A 24,583-nucleotide genomic window follows, 5' to 3' on the forward strand; every position below is an offset into this window, starting at 1 on the left:
ACTGGCTAGCTCTTCAGGAAATCTCTGTCCCTGATAGAATTTAATGATGGCAAGCTCAGCCCGGTCCAAGTCCTTCACTGTAAGTTTACTGCTTGTCCCTTTTAAACAATCCATCTCCTCTGCCACTAAGGAGTTCTGCTGTTCAATTTTGTCCGATTGTCCTGTTTGATGCAAGTGCCTTCTTTTCTTTAAACAAGACATGAGCCAGTCCTTAATCCTCAATACCCATGCCACGGATTTCTTTAGACGTGTCCAGGAAGAAAAATATTGGATCAGGTAAGTGACTGGATCTTCTTTGATTTGTGTAACATTTGTTGCAGCAACCTGTTTAACCTCAGGATCTTCAGGTGAAAGGTATTTGACGTCTTCCTTGTTCACAGGCCACTCACTCTCAGGATGTAAAAGAAAGTGAGGCCCTGACACCCATGTAGTGTTTTGAATAAACACATCCACCTTAACACCTCTAGATGCCATATCTGCTGGATTACTTGCAGTGTCCACATACCTCCACTGCACAGGACTGGAAACTTTCAGGATTTGAGAGACCCGATTTGAAACGAAAACTTTGAATCGTGAGGTCTCATTTCTGATGTATTTGAGCACAGATGTACTGTCGGTCCAAAACACAGAATCCAAAAGCTCCATATGCAGCTCTTTCCTCCAAAGGATGTCCATGCGACTGGCCATGGTAGCAGCAATAAGCTCCATTCTGGGGGGGGGTAAGAGAAAAAAATAAATAAAAATAAAAAATAAATAAATAATAATAATAATAATAAAAATGTCTTTAATATCAAATCTAATTAAAAATAAATTAATTAAAAGGAAAAAACAAAAAGTTTTTAATATTAATCTTATTAATACTTCGCCACATTATAATTCGTTCTTTACATACTTTTTTATTTGCCCTTTTGTTCTATTCATTCTCCTTTTCTGTTTCTATCAATTTTTTTTATATTATTATTATTATTTTTGTTTATTTAGTTTTTCCTCTCCTTTTTTTATTATTATTTTTTCCCACAACCAAGTTCCATATAACTTCAAATGTAACAATAATAATAATTATTTGATTTAATAAAAAGAGAGAAAAAAAAAAAAAAAAAAAAACTCCTTGCAGATACTTACATATACTACACTCACAGGGTAAGTGGGGCGTGGGCATGGCAGCCTGTGCACTGCACCTGACTGCTCCATGCCACACGTCATACTTTTTTAATGCATCACAAAGCAACTGACAAACAGTATACACTTTAATGCTGATTTTATACCTTCCACCACCTCAAATTATTGTGAAAGCTGTTGTTGTTTTATTATTATTAGTATTATTATTATCATTAATATTATCGATGTTAGTATATCATAGTTATCACGTTTATCATTCCTCCTCTCAATCTTTCATTCTTTTATTATTATTATTATTATTATTACTATTATTAATAACTAATCCCAGTATTACCTAAATTCTTCTTTTCAATATTTCTTTACTTTGAGTTTTTACTTTCTGTTTATTATCATTATTATAGTAATTTTTTTTCTTCTCTCAATATTCTCATAGTCTTGTCTGCTGCAAATTGTTTCCACTTCCTTTTCTTCTTCTACTCTTTCTTTTCCTTCCTTTTCTTTTTTTTCTCTCCTTTTCTAATTTTCTAATCTTCTATTTCTTCTCTTTCCTTTTTCTACTTTTTCACCTTCTCATTATTATCATCAATATTATTACTTCTACTTTTGTTATCATTATTATTAGTACTGTCCTGACTTGTCCTGTTATCTCCTCATTTTCATTATTCAGGTTGCTGTAGTTGTAGTAGTAGTCATAGTAGTAGTAGTAGTAGTAGTAGTGGTTGAAGTTGTAGTTTGGGTTTTTGAAATAGTAGTTGAAGTAGTAGATGTCGTTGGTATAGTGGTATCAGAAGTAGTGGATGTGTAGTAGTAGTAGTAGTAGTAGTAGTAGTAGTAGTAGTAGTCGTTGTCTGTGTAGTAGTATCAGAAGCAGTAGACGTTGTTGATGTAGATGTTGTAGTAGCAGTCATTCCTGTAGTAGTATCAGTAGTAGATGTAGTAGTAGTATCAGTGGTAGTAGTTGTTGTAATAGGTTCAGTAGTAGTACACATTTTAGGAGTAGTAGTGGTTGTGGCTGTAGTAGCAGTAGTAATAGTTGTAGCATTAGAAACTCTCTGTAGTAGTAGTAGTAGTTGGTGTAGTATTTGGGATTTATTTTCATTATTATTATTTTTATTATTGTAGTGGTTGTTGTTAATGATTATTACTCTTGTCCTTTCTTGCTTGTTTACTGTCATTATTACTATCATTATATCACTAGCATTGTTGTCACTCCTTATATAAGTTACTTGCTTCATTTAGTGATTGTTATTGTTCCTTTTGTATGTACTCTGACCTGTTTACCATGTTACCTTTACATGCACACACGCGCGCGCACACACACACGCACGCACGCACGCACGCACGCACGCACGCACGCACACACACACACACACACGCACCTGCCGGTGCTTGATTGTATTGTTGTTGTTTTTTGTATTTTTGTTATTGTTTCATTTCCTTTGTATTTGCATTATCTCAAATTGTGTACCTTTTGTATATTCTAATAAAAAAAAAAATCAAGTTGAACATTACTACATTTAATTTGTTTGTTTAAATTCAGCCCATATAAATTGTTTGAAACCACTTAACCTAAAATAAATAGTAAATACTACACTGTAAAAAAAATGTAGGGTTCCACACAATTCATTCATGTTGTCCCAACACAAATTGATTAAGTTAACTTAACACTTTTAACAAATTTATTTGGATTGAAAAAAAAAAAGTTGTCCCAATGAAATCTTAAAAAAAAAAAAAAAAAAAAAAGAATCATATTGCACTTATAACCAACTGAGACATCCATTAGACTCCAGACAAAGTGTACATTAGAAATGTGATCTAAACATGAAATTAGAGGCTGAGCAGCTGCTGATATGCTTTCCAAAATCCTTGTTATATTTTTATGAATAGGTCCTATCCTTATAAATAACAGCATGTTTGAAAAGTAAACAAATAAATTATTGCCTTAAAAAGTCTTATATATTAGACTGGACTGATTGTCTGGGTGTAACAGTGTAATGTATTTGTGCAGTGTATCATAGGGTTGATTGAATAATAGTAGAAATCTATAACGAGTGTGTGCGAGAGAGAATAATAATACTAATGCTTATTCTGTGTTTTTGAATTACAGCCCAAACACCACAGCAGGTGGTTGCCAGAGATAAAAGAATTCTGCGGCACTTCAGTAAAGAAGGGACCATGTCATCTGCTTTTAAGCATGTTGGGGTGGACTGGAACACAGTTGTGGCCAATGTTCCAATTGCTGAGCTTTACATCGCTGTGCCTAACAAGTTTTGGGGAACTTGTTAAAAACCATAGAAGCCGGGACGAACTCAGTGCTTTTGCCACACAATGCGCTGCTGAAATTCATAACAATCAATCCATTAAAGAGACTGTCAGTGCCTTGAAATGTTCCAATAAGCTGCTGCCCGTACAAAGAAAGTGAATTTAGATTATACACAGTAAAAAGTGTCAATTAAATGGGAAGTTCACCAAAAAAATTTATTTAAAATTTATTATGATAATGAATACTTCAACCACCCATTTTTATTTACTTTCACTCAATTGGTTCCAAACCTGTTTGAGTTTCTTCTGTTGAACAGAAAAAAAAATGTATTTTGAAAAAAAAAAGAAAACTTGTAACCATTGATGTTGGTAGTAAATTGTTTTTTGTGACATAGACGTTAAGGGTTACAGGTTTTTAGCATTCTTCAGAACATGTCCTTTGTGTTCAACAGAAAAACGTAGACAGGATTGGAACCACTTGAGGGAGAGTAAATAGTGAGTAGTTTTTTTTTTTCTGTTTTTTGGTGAAATATGCCTTTAATTACTTATTTCAATCTCCTGAAACCTTCATTTATCTTCAGAACCCAAATTAAAAAAAATTTTAGATAAAATCAGAGGCTCTCTCATCCTTCTTAGACAGCAATGGCCCAAGACTCTCAAAGTCCAGAAAAGAAACCAAAAACTTTGTCAAAACATTGCATGTGAGTCAGAAATTCAGTCAAAAGATTTTTTCATCATATAGGTACTTGGGTGTATATTTGATCAACAAGCTTGATTGGTTTGAAAATACAATTCAGGTTGTGGCGCTGGTGTACTTCAATATTAAAGAAACTCTCAATTTACGAAAAAAGGATTTTTATCCTTAAATTTATATAGTTTTGTTCGGGTGCCAGGTAGATCCAAATCTACCAAATAGAGTATAGAATAAAAATAAATAAAATAAATTAATTAATTAAAAAAAAAAAATATATATATATATATATATATTTATATATTTATCTGAGGGTATGTCACCAGCTACACACACAAAAAAATAAATAAATAAATACGGGCTCAAAGGCACAAATGGTTGAGCTCGAAGGATTTACTTTAGGAAAAAAAAACAACAGGGTCACAGTCATTGATATCAGTGGAACACAAAATCAAAAACTCCTTCAAATAATTTTATGAGATACTCAGTTCCAACAATCACATTTTTTTTCCCACAAAGTAGAACAATTAACCATAAAGAACCATGTGCGTGTAGTTGTGCTGGTTGTGTGTGTGTGTGTGTGTGATGCGCTGCAATCGCTGCCAGCAGGCGGCGCAGGGGAAAGTTTTGAAGTGGCAATGGGGTGCAGAGAATACCTGTCATGGAGTCAAAGTCAGCTGAGGTAGAAGAACTCAGTTAGCTTTTGATTTAGCCGAGAAGTGGACTGAACTTCCACAGCGACAGAACCATTTGGAAACGCTGGATCTAGAAGTCATCCACATGGAAGAACATCGACGCTCTTGTCATCTCCGTATGCACAAACACTCACTCAGCTCCGACCTGGATGTCCACGTCACCCCAACAGTGGCCCTGTTTAACCGGACGGGTGGTAGGACAGGCTCGGTTGTTTATTGCGGCTCTCTCCGGTAAGCATAGTATTCATTTCCATCGGCAACGTGATATACTGTTTCGCTCCGTGACTCTATTAACAGCGCACTTCAACTTCCCGCAATCCACTTTACACCCATTTCCCTGATTCCGCTTCCGCTTTTATTGAAAAACAGAATCCATCTGCCACCACAACGTCATTCATTTCGGTGTTTGCTATTGGTGCGTTTGGTTAAATTGTGCGGTCCATTCAGAGACCGTCACATTTCCCCCCCCCCAGAGAAAACCAACTGCCAGTAGTAGAGAATTTGGAGAGCACTTTAAAAACCCAGGAATTCAGTATCTTCATCAGAAGATTCTTGGAAAATTTCCTGGAGCCGTTTCGTTTGAAGAATCTCCAATTCGGTGGCAGTTGGGTAACAGGGTTTTAAATTGCAAACATGAGCAGTTCTCACATCTAGACCGATGGATTCTTGTGCAATTCTGTAAGTGAGGGGACCCAGCTGCTGTATGATACGGTATGGTCCCTTCCACTTGGGGGCCAACTTGGCGCTGAAACTTTGTATGGCACTGGATTGTGGAAAGTTTTTTACCCAGACTCCGTCTCGTTCTTTGTATGCGACTTCTCTTCTGTTTTTGTTATAATTTCGTAACTGTCGTGTTTTTGCCTTTGCATAATTTTCTTTTGCTTTCTCTTGTAGGTTTGCAATGTGATTTATGATATCATAAGAAGGGTCATCTGGTGAGAGACAATGGTCGTGTGACATGAACAACTTGTCCAAGGGTCCGTGGAGTTTTCTGCCAAAATGCAGCTCTGCAGGAGACATCCCAATGCTTTCTTGGATGGAGGAGTTTATTGCAAACCGGAACTCAGGTAAGTAGAGGTCCCATTTTTTGTGGTTTTCCTCCACATAGGAAGAGATCATACACTTTAGAGTATGGTTAATTCTTTCAGACATGTTGGTTTGTGGGTGGTAAGCAGTCGTTAGTCTCTGGGAGATATTCCAATTGGAACATAATTCTTTGAAGATGGAACACAAACTGTGTTCCTCTGTCAGATAAGATGAAGTCTGGGACACCCTAACGGGTAATAATCTCCTTTCTGAGAATTGCTGACACAACTTCTGCACTTGCTTTTCTGATAGGGAACAATTCCACCCAGCGTGAGTAATAGTCGACACAGACTAACAGATACTCATTGCGGTGAGGGGTGCTGCATGGTAATGGTCCCATAAGGTCCACTCCCAACATTTCGTTGTAATGAGTTGTGCTAATGGTTGAAGTTTCCCAGCCGTTTTTTTTAAATGCTGTGTTTGTAGAGTTGACACTTTTTGCAGCATTTAACATAGTTCTTTATGTCAGTCCACATCTTTGGCCAGAAGACTAGATTGTGCAGACGTTTAAAGGTCTTGAAAACACCTCCATGACCACTCAATGGATGCGAATGGTAATGTTGGATGACTGTAGGGATGAGACTCTTGGGTAAGTACATGCTGTACTGAATTTGTCCTTGGGTCAAAGAAGTTTTGAGATACAGTTTATCTTCAAATACCTCAAATTTCTGTGTGGTTTCTGGCCTGTTTTCAGCCATTTCTGTAAGAATTTTTACAATTTCAGGATCTTGATATTGGTGTTCCCAAAGATCCACAGCAGAAATAGGCAACTCTTCTTCTTGCTCCTGTATGGCAAGTCGGTTGCATGTGGGTCCACTTGACATCCGGGAAAGAGCATCTGGCACTGTATTAAGTCTGCCTTTTCTATACTCAATGATAAAATCGAATTTTTGGAGGCGTAGTGCCCATCTGATGAGTCGGCTGGTGGTTTTTGTAGAGCTCATTACCCATTGTAAGGCAGAATGATCAGTCACAACAGTGAATAATTTTGGCTCAAGATAGTGCTGCCATCTGTCCAGAGCCCATTCCACGGCAAGGCATTTTTTCTCTGTCACAGAGTAATTAGCTTCTGCTTTATTGAGGGTTCTGCTAGCATAAGCAATCACCTGTTCGGTGTCCTGATCCTTCTGCTGTGTCAAGACTGCACCTAGGCCACTGTCGTTGGCATCTGTATAGACAGTAAAGGGATGATCAAAATTTGGATGTGCAAGAATGGGTGGAGAGGTAAGACAGGTTTTGAGCTGGTCAAAAGCATGCTGACAATCTGATGTCCAATGAAATTTGTGTCCTTTCTTTTTCAAGGCATTAATGGGCTCTGCGATCCGAGAAAAGTTGGGGACAAACCGGTGGTACCACCCGGCAAGTCCAAGGAAACGCTGGACCTCCTTGATGTTTCGAGGTACTGGGTAGGCTTTAATGGCTTCCACTTTTCTTGGGTCAGTAGAAATGCCATGAATATTCACTGGATGACCAAGGAACATTAACTCTTGCAGACAAAAATTCTTAAGATTGATTGTCAAGCCAGCAGTCTGCAACCGGTGGAAAATAGTTTGCAGGTCCACATAATGTTGTTCCACAGATGGAGAGTAGACAATAATATCATCAATATGTTCACCAAGAACAGTCTCCATCAGCCTTTGGAAAGTTGCGGGAGCATTTTTTAATCCAAAGGGCATGACTCTAAACTGATATAACCCACCAAACGGGGTGACAAAGGCAGTCATGGGCTTGCTGGCAGGATCCATTGTCACCTGCCAGTATCCACTGTTGAGATCTATGGATGAAAAAATAGCTGCTCCAGACAAAGATTCAAGTATGTCAGTCATGTGTGGAAGAGGGTAGGCGTCACTTTCTGTTATACGATTAACTTTCCTGTAATCAACACAGAATCGCATTTTTACATCTTTCTTTTGAACTAGGACAATGGGGGATGCCCAAGGTGAGTAAGACGGTTCCACAATGCCTTCCTTCAACATCTGTTCCAACTGCTCTTTCACAACAGTTTGCTTAGATGGAGTAAGACGATAAGGCTGCTGCTTGATGGGTACAGGATGAGTGATGTAAATGTGGCAGGAGCGATAATTGGTTGCATAGCATCATTAATTTGAGTCTTTGGTTCCGTCCTATCACCAAACGGCATTTGGGCTATAAAAAGGGGAAAACATTTGCCACCTGGAATGTCACCTGATGAGCGGCGGCGTCGTGAACGCGCTTCCGTCACTTCCAAGTGCCCTTGGCAGGTCTGGGAAGATTTATTTGGCTGGATATTCCTTTGCTTAATGTTTGCTATGATTTTGTCAAGGCTAAAGTGAGTGCAAATCAGGTTTGACTATTGATGAATGAGTTGAGGAGGCACAGGCATGTATGAGGTTGCGCTATATGTCAGTAGCAGATAAAGCTTTCTTTTTGATTGATCGTTTGGAAGGAGAGGCCAGGGAAGAGTTCAGGGACCTTTCTGATCTAGAACGGGGGATCCCAATACAATTATCAAGGCTTTGTGCGATGTCTATGGTTGCTCTCAGTCATATGTTGCCTTGCAAGAGGCCTTCTTTTCTAGAAAACAACTTGAGGGTGAAACTCTTTTAGAGTTTTCTCTTGCACTTATGGGCTTATTAGAACGGGTTAAGAATAGAGCGCCACATATTTTTCCCAATGTAGAAATTTTGTTGCGGGACCAATTTGTCGAGCACGTCAGATAGCGCCTTGAGACGAGAGCTGAAGCAGATGGTTCGTTGCCAGCCTACTGCTACCTTATTAGAAGTCTGTAGTGAGGCCATTAGATGGGAACAAGAGGGGATGCCCTGGGGAGCAAGGGGGCGTAGTCAGTCGGTCCCATTAACCTATGGTATACAATATGGGGTACACAGTGAAACGCCTACGGGGGTAGCTGGATCATCACAACAGTCAGAGTTGGGTGAACTATGGAAAATGCTGCGGCAGCAACAACAGCAGTTAAATCAGCTAACTCAAACATTTGCACGGTTTCAAACGTCACATGTTCAAAGTCATTCTTCTCGCCCAATTGTTTGCAGACGGTGTCAACAGCCAGGTCATTTCGCTCATGAATGTAGGGGGCAAAGGAGCTTCCCACACCCTCCTCAGGCCACGTCTGGTTTTGTTGCAGCTGAGAATGGACGACAGCATTCGCCCCAACCATCGGAAAACTAGCCCCCACCAGGCTGAGGAGTCACAGCCTGGGTGGGGGAGGTATTGACTCAAGTAAGATTCTCGCACATCACTCTGTTTCCGAATTGATTTCTCCTTGCCCACATGTGACCGCTTTTATAGGGGATGTTGCAGTGCCCTGTTTGGTCGACACCGGCTCAATGGTGTCAACAATTACAGAGAGTTGTTTTCGAAAACATTTTGAGCCATGGGGCCTGGGTCGCCTTCAAAATTGTCAGTGGTTACAGCTTCGAGCTGCCAGTGGGCTTACTATTCCATATGTAGGGTACCTTGAGTTGGATGTAAACCTTTGTGGCAAGTTAGTTACTGGGTGTGGCATCCTAGTCGTTCGGGACCCTCCAGATGGTATGAGTTTGGAAGTTCCTGGAGTACTGGGGATGAACATTCTCTCCTGGTGCTACCGGGAACTGTTTGGGCAACACGGTAATGCTCTTTTTAACTTGCCTGTGCTAACACGATTGCCTAGTGTGTCGAGCGCCTTACAGTATTGTCACCAAGTAAGTGCTAGGAAACCTTTTGATCATGTGGGGTGCGTGCAGGTTCGTGGGCGTAGAGTGTGTCGTATTCCAGGTGGCACAATGAAGTTAGTGGCTGCAACCTGTTCGGCACATTATTTTGGCCATGTCGTTGTGTTTGAGCCCCAGAGTCATTCCTTCCTGCTGGGCTTTTGGCATCACCAGCTTTGGTAAGCGTAAATCGGGGAACAGTCTATGTACCAATAGTAAATGTTGGTGCAGTGGAGGTAGTGCTTCGTCCTTCAACAGTGATGGGCAATTTGAAAGAGTTTTATATAGTTAGCCTGCCAGCCGGGGTTCGTGAAGAAAAACCAGTGGCTGCTACAGTTCAATCTCATGGTATGATGGGGACCTCTCCATTATTCCAACAGATTGAGTCACTTGATTTATCTGTTTTGTCTCCCCCTGAGCAGGGTCTGGTTCGGGCTCTCCTGCAGAAGTACCAGGCTGTGTTTTCGGATCATGAGAGTGATCTAGGTTGTACCAGTCTCATCTCCCATGACATACAGTTATTGGATGATGCTCCAGTGCACCAACGATATCGGCGGATACCACCATCTGAGTATGAGGTGGTGAAGACCCATATCAATCAGTTATTGGAGGCTGGAATAATTAGGGAGAGTTGCAGCCCTTATGCATCCCCGATAGTTTTGGTAAAAAAGAAGGATGGTAGTCTGCGCATGTGCGTAGACTACCGTCACTTGAATGCCAGGACTAGGAGGGATGCATTCCCACTGCCTCGCATTGAGGAATCCTTGGATTCCTTATCTGGTGCTCGCTGGTTTTCTACATTGGATTTGGCCAGCGGGTATTTGCAAGTTCCAGTTTCTGAGCAGGATAAGCTGAAGACTGCGTTCTGTACACCGTTTGGATTGTTTGAATGGAACCGTATGCCCTTTGGCCTTTGTAACGCTCCAAGTACGTTCCAAAGGTTGATAGAGCGGTTATTCGGGGACCAGCGGTGTCAGTCCATGCTTCTGTATCTTGATGATGTTGTGGTTTTTTCTTCCTCCATAGACCAACATTTGGAGAGGCTGGAGATGGTACTGGGTCGTCTAGAGAAGGAAGGGCTTAAGGCCAAGATTGAGAAATGTGCTTTCTTCCGGCGGGAAGTAAAGTACTTGGGTCATGCTGTATCTGCACAGGGAGTAGCAACTGATCCGGGTAAAATAGAGGCCGTCACACAATGGCGCTGCCCTGAGACTGTGTCTGAGCTACGAACATTTCTTGGCTTTGCAAGCTATTATAGGCATTTTGTGGAAGGGTTTGCTAAACTGGCTGCACCCCTCCACAGGTTAGTGGCGGAAGTTGGAGGAAGTAAGTCGGGTAAGCAAAGAAGACAGAGTTTGACTCGTGTATGGACCGAGCAGTGTCAGATAGCTTTTGAGGCCCTAAAGGGGAAGTTAACATCCGCCCCAATCTTGGCTTATGCAGACTTTTCTAAGCCTTTCATCCTAGAGGTAGATGCTAGTCATGGGGGTTTGGGGGCAGTGTTGTCCCAAGACTCCGAAGGGAAGGTTCGACCCATAGCATATGCCAGTTGTAGTCTCAGGCCCTCGGAGCGAAATATGACAAATTATAGCTCAATGAAACTGGAGTTTCTTGCCCTTAAATGGGCTATGGTTGAAAAGTTTTGCGAGTATCTTTTGGGGCACAAGTGTATTGTGTTTACCGACAATAATCCCCTCAGTCATTTGGCTACAGCAAAACTTGGAGCCACAGAGCAACGTTGAGCCACCGAGTTGGCCGCATTTGATTTTGAGGTTAAGTATAGGCCAGGAAAGAGTAATGGGAATGCGGGCCGTGAGCACATTGCTGGGGTATTGATCCTGTTATTGGAACAGTAATAAAGTTCTGGGAACGGGGCCAGCGTCAAGAAGTAGGTGAGCGAAAACTACTGGCTAAACCGGTTTTGACCCTTCTCAGCAGTGGAATAGGTTTGAGGAGAAAGAAGGCATTTTTGCACCGCAAGGTATACCGCTTGGATGGAGGGGAGGTATGTTATCAGCTTGTGTTACCTGATGTTTTGAAGGAAGAGGTTTGGATACAGCTGCACCAACAGCATGGCCATCAAGGTGTGGAACGCACCAATGAGTTAATTTGGCCAGTGGCACGTGCTTTCATGGGCCAATTGCTAGCCTCAAAGCCCAATGAAATTCTTGCAATTGATTTTACCATGCTTGAGCCTTCATATTGTGGAAAGGAGAACATATTGGTGATGACTGACGTGTTCAGTAAGTTTTCTATGGCAGTGCCCACACACGACCAAAAAGCAGAGACTGTGGCCAAGGTTTTAGTCGAGGAGTGGTTTTACAAGTATGGGGTTCCTGGACGCATCCATTCAGATCAGGGCCGAAACTTTGAATCCATTCTTATATGGCAGCTTTGTGAGCTGTACCAGGTAAAAAAAATCCCATCCACCCCATACCATCCAGCTGGCAATGGACAATGTGAGCGATTTAATCGCACATTACATAATTTGTTGCGAACCTTGCCAGAATCTAGAAAAAGGGATTGGGTGTCTTGTCTGTCACAGGTGATATTTTGTTACAATACCACCCCTCACCAGGTAACAGGAGAGTCTCCCTATTACCTCATGTTCGGTCAAGATCCCCGGTTGCCAGTAGATTTCTTGCTGGGCCAGGTACCAGAACCAACCGCAAGTAGTGTACATCACTGGGTCTTAGAACATCGTAGGCGGTTGCAGGTTGCCTTTGAGGGGGGCACAGGAACGGTTGAAGGCTGCAGCAGCCAGGCGGAAAAGCCTGCATGATCAGCATGTTCGAGATCAACCCTTGGTTGAAGGTCAGTTAGTTTATCTAAGGGACCATACAGTAAGGGGACGCCACAAGATTCAAGACTTGTGGAGTTCAATTGTCTATCGGATCGTCCACTCTTCTGAGGAGGGCGGGGCGGTATATGCCATTGCACCTGTTACAGGTCCGGGTAAGGTGAGGCGAGTACATCGGTCACAATTGAAGGCTTGTGTTTCGAAAAAGAAGGTTTCTAGTGATCAGCCTAACGCTGTTGTGGAGATTCAGGAGGACGCTCAGGAGTTAGAAGTAGGGGATGTTGACTTGGCGCTATTGGTACCGGTGATTCCTCAGGCCACTCGAGGGGTGGGACTTCGAGATGGTTTGCACCCAATGCAGTCTAGGGTTCAGGAAGATTTGGCAGGGGGCTTCCCTCCTGTAAGGGCCCTTGTGGCGGAACCGCAAGGACCGGGTGTAGAACCTGTAGCAAGGGAACTACTTACCGACCCTCATAATGAGAATGTGGTCCCTCCTCGTCGGTCAGCCCGGGCTGGGGCAGGGCAGCATACAAACTTGTATCACCTCCCTCGAGGTGTAGGAGAGGTAAGAAATAGACCTGTCAATCTTGAAGTTGTGTCTAATAACATTTCGGTGTTTAGGTTGGAGTTAGTAAGGTGGACTAGTGTTTGATTGTTGACTTCTGGTCCATCGTCGGGGCGCCGATGCAAAATGTAGGGGTAGATTGTGGAGAGATAATTGGTTGCATAGCATCATTAATTTGAGTCTTTGGTTCCGTCCTATTACCAAACGCCATTTGGGCTATAAAAAGGGGAAAACATTTGCCACCTGGATCGTCACCTGATGAGCGGCAGCGTCGTGAACGCACTTCCGTCACTTCCAAGTGCCCTTGGCTGGTCTCGGAAGATTAATCTGGCTGGATATTCCTTTGCTTAATGTTTGCTATGATTTTGTCAAGGCTAAAGTGAGTGTAGAGGCTGGAAATGGCAAGGAAGCATTATTTCAGTTTATTGTTGTGGTTAATGCGATCAATCTGCGAACACTGTATGCCCGCTTCCTCTTCTCAGCTGCGAGAACCAGATGCAGGTGCGCGACTGTTTGTGTGCTGTGCCGGCTGTTTGACTGCAAACTCTGTGATATCTGCCATTGATTTAACTTCGATCCCCTTTTGGCGAGTGGTAGGTGTTCGCATGTGTTGCAAATAGTTTAATAGGAGGTCGTATATTATAATGATTTTACTTCTTTGTTTATAGGCTGGGTGGCATTCCGTAACGTGAGCTCCTGTCGGGCGCTCAGCATTCTATTTGCGGCCGTGGTGCTGTTCTGTTTTCCCAAGTTGATTTTTCGGTTTTCTATTTTTCTAAATTGTTTTCCTGATTTGTATCCTATTTTCCGGATTTAGTAGTTTATTTGGGTTTACGCAAGGATTGTTTATTTAACTAACTTGTTTGTTTATTTATACATTCTCTATTTGTGTTTATTTTGTTCCGTATAAAACAGTACAAAACGTGGCCAAAATATCTGCATCAACAAGGGGATGTAATGCAAGGAAATCTTGACAGCGAGTTAGGTAGAGCAAAGGGTCAGAATCATCAGAGGAACGGCCAAAAGTTGGGAAAGTCAGTTTCAGGTGGTCACTTCTTACCCCTATAGCCACAGGAGGAGCAGATACAGGTGTTGAAGAGGTGAGTGTCGTTGGAGTAGTGGCAGGAAGAGTGACAAGGGTGGTGGACTGTTTATTTTCTTTAAACATACTCAGCAGTTTACTTTCTTACGTTTTACACAGATCAGTCACTTCAGTCTGGAACTTTTTAAAATCTGCACAGAGATCAATAGTTTGACGATTACATTTCTGAATTTCAGTTGTCAACTGGTCATGACTTCTTTGAAGGTTTTGTTGCATGTTTTTTAAATCTTGCTGTACTTCTGCCTGAAGCTGATCCACCATGAAGCGCATCTCCGAAACGATGGTAGACTCTGCTTTTTGAACTTCAGTGGTAAGCATGAGGTCAATGGCTTTTGTTAGTTGATCTGTTTCAGCATCCTCTTGTGTTTTGTTTGTAGAAAGCACTGTAAAAACTTGCTGTTAATTTTCCTGTATTTTTGTTGCCATGTTAGCAGCTAGATCTGTATGGCGAGTAGAAGCGGCCTTTAGTTCATGGGTAAGTTTACGAATTGCTTCCTCTTGTTTCTCTATAGTATCCATCAGTGTTTTCCAATTTCCCTGCACTTGTGACGTCAGATGCTGCATTTCTCTAGCATGAGTAGGGAGTGCATGGGGTAACTGCAATTCCTGTTGATTAATAGAAAAGACAGGTGAAATCGCTGGTGAAGTGCATAGTTGCATGGGGAAAGATACTGAATCCCCTTTAATATTCGGCAGTGGAGTACTGCCAACAGGGGGTGACACAAACCGCACTTGGCCTCCTGAATGGACATTGCTGGACAGAGTGGGGTTAAAGTGAACCGGAGAAGCATGAGAGGGTGGATGTTCATAGATGTTTTGAACAGGTGACATCACAGGCCACATAGGAGTTGCAACATCTGGCATATCCACACAAGTTGACTGAGGGGTTTGTGTGCCAGACATATTGAAATAAAGTCTCTTCGCTGGCTGTGTAAGAGGTAGAAAGGTTAATCAAAGTAGGTGTGTATATGAGGGTGTGAAAACAAAATAAAAAAAAAATTATTATTCCTGAATTTTGCAATTAGAAATTTGCACTACAAAAATCACTTGACATGACAAGCTCAACAGAACACTTCAAATATCCCAATTGTATTATCTGGAAGGAAATTAGTTATGAAAAATAAATCCCACATTCACAAGAAACATCATTTAAAAACAAAGTCACAAAAAATAGGTAGCAGTTTTACAGTTCAATGTTTGATGACAAAAATATCACACAGGGTTTTTTTTTTTTTAAAGATTCTGTCCTTTTAAGTGTTCAAGTCTCTCAAGTATTTAAAAGTCCCTGCTCGGGTGCCACTTGTGGCGCTGGTGTACTTCAATATTAAAGAAACTCTCAATTTACGAAAAAAGGATTTTTATCCTTAAATTTATATAGTTTTGTTCGGGTGCCAGGTAGATCCAAATCTACCAAATAGAGTATATATAAAAAAAAAAAAAAAAAAAAAAAAAAAAAAAAAAAAAAAATATATATATATATATATATATATATATATATATATATATATATATATATATATATATATTTTTTTTTTTTTTTTTTTTATATATATATATATCTGAAGGTATGTCACCAGCTACACACCCAAAAAAATAAATAAATAATACAGGCTCAAAGGCACAAATGGTTGAACTCGAAGGATTTACTTTAGGAAAAAAAAACAACAGGGTCACAGTCATTGATATCAGTGAAACACAAAATCAAAAACTCCTTCAAACTATTTTATGAGATACTCAGTTCCAACAATCACATTTTTCCCACAAAGTAGAACAATTAACCATAAAGAAAATAGAAATTAAAGTTGCAAAGCAAATAATTGAAACCCCCCTTTATATTAAACAACAAACAAAACAAAAAAAATTGTTGATTGTCTTTTGATGTGTGTGCGTGTAGTTGTGCTGGTTGTGTGTGTGTGTGTGTGTGTGTGTGTGTGTGTTTGTGTGTGTGTGATGCGCTGCAATCGCTGCCAGTAGGCAGCGCAGGGGAAAGTTTTGAAGTGGCAATAGGGTGCAGAGAATACCTGTCACGGAGTCAAAGTCAGCTGAGGTAGAAGAACTCACAGTTAGCTTTTGATTTAGCAGAGAAGTGGACTGAACTTCCACAGCGACAGAACCATTTGGAAACGCTGGATCTAGAAGTCATCTACATGGAAGAACATCGACGCTCTTGTCATCTCCGCATGCACAAACACTCACTCAGCTCCGACCTGGATGTCCAAGTCGCCCCAACAGTGGCCCTGTTTAACCGGACGGGTGGTAGGACAGGCTCGGTTGTTTACTGTGGCTCTCTCCGGTAAGCATAGTATTCATTTCCATCGGCAACGTGATATACTTTTTCGCTCCGTGACTCGATTAACAGCGCACTTCAACTTCCCGCACTCAACTTTACACCCTTTTCCCTGATTACGCTTCTGCTTTTATTGAAAGACAGAATCAATCTGCCACCACAACGTCATTCATTTCGGTGTTTGCTATTGGTGCGTTTGGTTAAATTGTGCGGTCCATTCAGAGACCGTCACAAGGTGTACAAGAAGAGTCAGAGCCGCATTTATTTATTAAGACGACTGAGGTCCTTCGGAGTGTGTCAGACACTGTTAAAAACTTTTTATGACTCTGTGGTGTCTTCTGTGATTATGTTTGCTGTAACCTGCTGGGGAGGGGGACTGTTGGAGAAGAAGAAAAACAAATTAAATAAGCTTATAAAAGGGCAGGTTCTGTTGTGGGGTGTGCACTACCTACCATAGAAGAAATTGCACATGATCGAATGCTGGACAAATTTGTCAGTATAATGAACCATAATAGTCATACCCTTTTTGATAAAGTCCAAGCATGTGCAAGCTCTTTTACAAGATTAGTTCAACCCCATTGTTACAGAGAAAGACACAGGAAGTCTTTTTTTCCAACAGTAATCAGATTGTATAACCAAAATCATACCAGATAAATTGTGATGAACTGAATTGGATATTAGATATGGACAAATGTTACTCGTTGTTTTTGGAACTAAGGTGTTGCAGTATGAAATGTAATTTTATTATTGTTTTATATATATGTAACTTATTTATTTTAGTATGGAGAGCTCTGGTGTGACATGTGAATTTCCCTTTGGGGATTAATAAAGTCAAAGTCAAGTCAGTAATTGGAACTGACAGTATTTTTGGTCTCGTTTGTGGATGTTTGGGACCATTGCTCTTTTATGGAGGATGAGAGAGCTGTCAGATTTTATCCAAAATGTTTTGTTCTGAAGATTGATTAAAGGTTTCAGGGGATTAGAACAAGATAAGGGTGAGTAATTATAACAAAATTTTCATTCAAGTTAACCATGCAAAATAGTTCACAACATGCACTTTAAAGATTAAAGGCACTGAAATGTTTTATTGTTAAATGATGTTGTTTTTGTAAAATTGTACATATAGTATTTTAACACTCCTTTAATCCAGTGTGTAACGAGGCTGCTGAGGCTTTGTTAGAATCCATATGCGGAAGTTTATTAACAGGGAGAGACAAAGACATCAACGTATAAACAGGCAAATAGTTGGTAACAGGAAAGCAGTCCAATCCAAACGACAAGCAAAGGGGCAAATCCAGAAGACGTAGTAAATATGCAGGCAGAAGTTCAGTAACACAGCAATCAGTCCAAAACAGATCAAAAGGGCAAAGACAGAGAACGTACGTGATCAAGGCAGGCAGGGTCAAACACAGGATAGCAGTCATGAAAGTCAATAAGGAACAACGCTTGGTAAGGCAGGATTAACTGGCAATACTTCGCAAGGAAGCATGGCCTGAGCACTCATTGATATACTGCACAAACTGGAAGTAACCACAGAGGGAGCGGAGCTGAGTCAGTAGTCGGGCGAGGGCTCCCTCTGCTGCCGTGGCGTTACACAGTGTTCCACTAAATCTGCTATTCTGTAATCTGCTAATCTCCTGAAACTGATATTCAGCAATTTTTACATTATTTACAAGAATTTCTATTTTTATATAAGATTGCAATGTGTTATGTTTTCATTTGAACTGGTTGTATGACATTCCTAGAATGTACAAGTAGTTCTGTCAATTTTTTGGTTGACATCTTGATGTATTAAAGGGCACCTATGGTGAAAAATTTACTTTTCAAGCTGTTTGGACAGACATGTATGTAGGTATAGTGTATAGACCTTCAAATTGAGGTGATATAAACACACCCACTCTTTTTTTTTTTACAATTTAACAACATAAAAATGGTGGACCAATTGGATCAGTTTTCAGAGCGACCGCAACTTGACGTAGGAGTGTGGTCCCCCCACCCACCAATATTGACTGACAGGCGCGCATCACCATATCCTCAGTTTGTTGTTTCACATACGCCATTTTCAGTGTGTGAGTCAAAGCGATGTCACTAAAGGAACACCCTTGCTCTATTTTTAGATACAAGGCTCATTGGGTTCAACACAAGATCAACATTCACCACATGATCGCTTAGGTAGGTTTGCAAACATGTGTACTTTTCATTGCGTCTACCTTAAACTTCAGCCATTTGCATTTCTCGCGGTCACAGAAGCTCCCTGTGATCTTAACTAGGTGCAGCTGGAAAGTGCGAGCGCGTCGCCTCTCGTGTGCGTCTTTCGATTGGAAATAAAAAATAATGAACTTGCCTGCAGGTCGCACACTAGAAGCGCCGCTAGCGTCTCGCCACTCAGCGCCATGCATTTTAGAATTCTAAACATAGGTTTCTATCAGGGTACACACAACGGTGCTTCAAGTCGAGCCGCGGTGCCTAGCCACGATTTGGGACACTTCATGTTTCTACCACACCACAGAGCGCTATCTGAATAGTTTTATTTTAAATAACATCCGAATATGCGTGTCTGGTGTGCCATGTCGCGGCTCAGAGTGGTGTATCCGGTGTCTCCGTCAAAGTTAATCCAGTGTGCTTGGTTATCAGTCTCTGTGTACAAGCTCGGCACTTTAAACTAGCACACAGTTGGCTGTAAAACTATACAAAGACACAAATGATTTTGTAGTCACTGCTTGGTCTGTGTCCGAGTCGTACATGTACACTGAATGCTTCTCTCTGTCTGCCTGTCTGTTGCCAAACACAGAGCGGGGGAGCTATTGGCTCCACCCCCTTGTTACATTGGGCGGGAAGTCGAAACTAATTTTTATGTGAAGCAACACACCCCTAAAACAAGGACCTGTGCACACGCCCCCCAAAATAACACTTTTTAACACATCATAATAAAAAAATCTGAACTGTGTTTTGAACTGAACCTAAACTGGAACACTCAGAAGAACCATAATATTAATACTAAATCATAATATCCCTTTATTCCACATTCATGTTCTTGCTTTTTTCTTGTTCTATTTTGTTCATTTTGCTGCTTATATACAGTTTTGTTTTTAATTTTTGTTTGACATTGCTGAATATTTTTTTCTATTGATATGGTTGTACAGTTTAATTTTGGTATCTTATAATAAACATTTATGTTCAGAATCACTCATTCATTTCCTTTTCTCATAATGTAATTGAGCATTTACTTGTCATTTATAAAGCATTAACTAAGCATAAATAGTCCCAACCTAGGTTATTCTGAAAACGTGGTCCCGTGGACGTTTCTGGAGGCAGCGAAATACGTCCAGGTAGGTACGTATTTTTGCAGTTTTTGTTTTTGTGAATCCGCGAGAGGCTGCTGTGTGCACTTTTTTGCATCTCAAATGTCTCTCGAGTGCCGCTTGCGCCTGCGCTGTTCTCGCAGAAACCCACCAGAGGCTTGTCTGATTTTTTTTATCATGTTTTCAGATTTTACCACATTCTCACCCTGTTATGAACTTGTTCACTTTATTTTTTGGATTCTGTTTTTGTCTTACCTGATTTCTGGAACCGCTCTTCCCTGGACTCAAGCCCGGTTGTCGTCGTCAGCTCCTCTCTGCGTCTCAAGTCGATGTACACGACGAGCTAACTGAAAAAAAAAAGCTCTATAAATGGTAATTTAAATGATTAGTTAATCATTTACTCACTTACTTACCATACTATTTTATTAGTATTTGTTTCTCATGATTGATCACACTATTCATGATTTATTCATCTCATGATTCATTACAAAATAAAGGGCTATGACACTCAGCATTTGGCCCATCGCACTCTTATTCGGAGGAATGAAAGGGGTGGTGCAGAGTGTATTATTAAGATTTAGTTTTGTTTATGGGGTGCAAAACAATGTATGTTCATGATTTATTTGTAAAAAATCATGTTATTTTTCATATACCTTTAATTGTATAGCGCTATTCAGCATTAGACATAACATGTATAGTGAACATAACATCATATTTTCTGGTTCTTTCAAAGGCCAGCCCTCAAGGTCTAACCTAATTTGTTGTGATTCACGGATTGGCTCAATGTCACCAGGACATGTCATACCTCTAATAGCATGTGCTTTGCCTCTGCTGTGTAAGTAATATCAGTGTAGCAATTTTCAGTTTGTGCCTGAATTAGACACATAAAATGAAAAAGACATAGATGAACCTCATGCCTAGTCTCTAAAATGTGCTGGTGAAGATTGTGGGTGTTAACAAGGGTTTGACGGGATAAATATGAATTTGTAGTTAAAGGTGCTGTAGGTAATTATGCTAACATCAGCATTTTGGCAGATCAAAATGACTGATGTTAGCATAAAAGCTTTGAAAACACAGTCCCTCCCCTGCCTTCCAAAGCCACGCCTCCTGAAATCATGAAATTGCACCATAAAGATGAAAGTAGACGACCCACTAGATCAAGTCATTCTTCGGGAGGGGAACTTCAATGCTATGTGGAAACTTCCGCTATGGTGAAAATCTATGGAAAACCTAAATGGATATCTAAGGATGATTGAACCTTAAGTTGCCCCCAATGAGAGGTTATGCCAAGCCAAGAGTGTGAGCGCACCTGCATCAGTAGGGTGACTACATCGTGGCTGAATGAGCATATGGGATCGCCAGTGGGGATTACACATAGCAGGCACCTATACCCAAAACACAGGCTGACCAGCGGGCATGCCAACAACATAACGTGCCGATACCTGACTCCTCTACTGGGTCAGATGCTGGGGTCCTGCGAGGAACTCTGCAGGGTTTGCCAAGTGGGGAACTCAACTGACAAAGCAAAAGCAAGCACACGTATGTATGTGTTAGAGAGAAAGGCGCAGCAAGCGTTTTACAGCACCTAGCCAAATTTCCTCATTCACCAGGGTTACCCAGCACACGTGAGGAAATAGGCTTCACTTAAAGATTAAAAAATTTAGCAAATGTATTAGGTGTCACCCACCCCACAGCTCTACAATGTCTGTTAGAGAGGTGTCGCATGCTAACGCCCAAGAGGATGTGTGCTCCCAGTTGAGTGTGCTCAGAGTCCCAGAGAAGAAGCTTCTTCCATGGGATGTGCCAGGGAGGGGCCATCAGAGAAGAGAGTGGAAATACAGGTCCGATTGAGCCAGAGAGGTGCAATACATAGACCTGTTCCTCGTCCTCCCTGACTTTACACAGTATCTGTGCGAGTAGGCTCACTGGAGAAATAACGTATTACTCTCACCACTGGGCCAGCTGTGTAGCCAGTGCCGCAGAAACACTGCCATAACAGCTGGACAGTCGGGATGGAGTCTCTATTTTCCCAGCCAAAACTGCCATGAGAGCACAACGGCTGCACGGTGGAGCTTGGTGGGGGAAGATTGGAATGCAGCGATTCCACCACGTATGACTCAGGGGGAGCAGACAGCGAGCGAGCTGAGACTTGCGACGAAAACAGATACCTCCCATGCGGGTGATATACACCAACGTTGCTGTGCTGTCCGTCCTGACCAGCGTGTTTCCCCTCTAGCACCGGTAAAAAAAATAAATAAATGGTGCAGCGCGAGATACACTGCCAACAGCTTCAGGCGGTTAAAATGCCAATGCATCCAGGTTCCTACCACGGCCCCCCAGCGCAACTAGAAGCATCCGTCGAAACGATGACATGCCTGGACACTTGTTCTAGAGTCACACAGGCATGTAGAAATGCAAGCTCCATCCAGAGGCTGAGGGTACGGTGCACGATCGCGGGCCATGCACGTCTTGGGACCCGATGGTGAAGCCAATGCTGAAGCGGTCTCATATGGAGCACCTGACCGCCGAGACAGTGGCTGCAGATGCCATATGCTCCAGGAGCCTCTGAAATAATATCAGCAGGACCTCAGTTTCTCTGTCGAACTCTCTCAGACAGGTCAGCACCAGCTAGGCGTGCTCTCTGGGAGGCGCACCGTCATGGTGATTGAGTCCAGCTCCAACCCGAGAAAAGAGTTGCTCTACACGGGGGCGAGCCTACTCTTTTCTCAGTTGACCTGAAGCCCAAATAGGTCAAGGTGCCGAAGCACCCGGTCTCTGTGCATAATCAATTGATCTCGTTGTAGGGAGTCGACGGATCCTTCCAGAACTGAACAGTCACAGACCATATTATCCTTAAAAGATTGATTGGTGCCTACATATCTAAGCCTTGATTTAATTTCAAAGCAATCCACAGGCACCCAGTAAAAGGTTATCCAGTGGATGACTTGCCAGTCGCTTGCTAATTAACTCTAACACCTTAAAAACAATAAAAGAGGCTGTACATTCAAAAAAACCCAAACCAGTTTTGAGAGGGCCTTGGCTCCCGCCTGCAAATGGTGTCTACGAGGGAATACACATTCTTCAGGCAAACAAAGAAGCGATCAAAAGCTTCCAAAGTTTAAATGGATATTCAGTTAAAACTGTGTTTATTTGAGTAATGTAATGCTTATTTTACATTTATGTAGGTTTTTTGTGTGTACATGTTACAATGTGTTCCATGTTACATCCTCCATTTAACTGTTAGGGATGGTTATTGTGTTATAGCCCCTCGGTGATGAATGAAATCTACAGAATGTTTGTGAAATACTTCATGTTTGGTATTGATTGAAAGCTGGAAATGTTTTCAAATGCATTGGTTTATATGAAAGAAACTATACTATGAAAAAGTGTCTGTTATATACTTTATTTTAACAACCATCCTATCAAAAGCGGCACTCACACAATGTGCCAACCCGGCCTCCTAGAGGAGGGAATGGGGTTGTGATCCCACCCCGCAGATTATCTGATTGGACAATCCCTGTGTAGGCCCTGCCTATAAACTTTGAAAAAGGAAAATTTCTTTGTCGTCTTTGTGGGTCGTCTTTGCCAGTCGTCACTGCCGTTGCTGCCAGGATGTCGCTCTTCTCGTGCTGTGGCCAATACATTGCCTTGCCGGAAGCCTCGTTACATCACGGAGCAAGCCACGACTTCACTTGCTGCCGGCTCGACCCCTGATCTGGTAGTGCAACCGCTATAACAACAAGCTATCGGGTCAACTCATCAGAACTCTGAAACTCCGTTATAACTATAAAAAACCCCAGGAAGGACTTCACCTACAACGCTGCCTTGTCCGCCTGCTACCTTGCTCATTAAATAATTAGAAGACTGTTTTTATAGTTACTGTTGGCCACATAATAATATAATACAGGATTGCTTTACGATAACCGTTCTATTTGCTGGACAAATACGTAGGTTAAGTGTAAGCTTTGAATAATTCTCTGTGAATCATGTTCGATTCTTTAGATTCGAATCCCCAAAGTTTGAATGTGTTTTAAACCAAAGAGCTGATTCTTACACCGTGAGGGCAGTTCAAAACACGCAGATCTAGGATTGGCTGTGGCCCACCCCTTTTTTTAGGGTACGATGGAGTACAGGCTGTAAAACCATCTCATCTGTCTCCATCTCGGCTTGAGGGACTGGCTATATTGCATCCTTCACCAGGAGGACAGCAATCTCCTCTCGCAAGACAGTGGCGGACACAAAGTTGACCCTGGTGAAATATACACCTGTGAACTTGGGAGACCATTTCGTGAATTCTATCGCAGAGCCGAGTCTGATCGTACATATGAGCCACCGCGAAGGGTTGGCCCGCGCTAACCAGGCAGGGAAACCCCTCGCTAATGGCTTCATCGTTAGGATCACTGACATACCAGCAGTGGGGCAGCACGGAGTGGGAAGGCTGATCCTGGGGGCATTGGGGTCCCGCGGAAGAGCAGGAGGCAAGAGACTCACTCTCACCTGGCACCCAGGCTCCAGAGGAGGGGCTAAAAGTGTAAGAGAAGGGAGTCCTCCCGTCCTCCCACTGGCGAAGTGCACCATTCCTGCGAGCTGGAAATCATAGCGTCACTGCCACACTGACAGTGTTCAAGCTGTCACATCCAGGGAAGGAAAAAAAATGCTCTTTCTTTGAGGGTTTGATGGCGTTTTTTAAGCACCGTTGGATGAAGAGCCTGGCCCCCCACCGGGGAAAGAGCAAGTTCCCTCTTCTCCAGAAGACCCGTCTCAGGGGCGCTTTGCGGCCCATTTAACGGACTTAGCGGAGCCATAGCATGCAGGGTGGAAGCAGCCTGGTTTGCGGCTGTGTGGGCTCTGGCTCCAAGAGGGGCAGATAACCTATAAGCCTTGGACAGGAGACGAGGCTGACTTCTACAAGAAGAGGCACCACGTTGGCCCATAATGGCACTATCAATCTGGGGAATCGAATCGTACTTCCTGGCTGCTCC

This window comes from Danio aesculapii, chromosome 5, assembly GCF_903798145.1.
Source record: "Danio aesculapii chromosome 5, fDanAes4.1, whole genome shotgun sequence".
Lineage (NCBI taxonomy): Eukaryota > Metazoa > Chordata > Actinopteri > Cypriniformes > Danionidae > Danio > Danio aesculapii.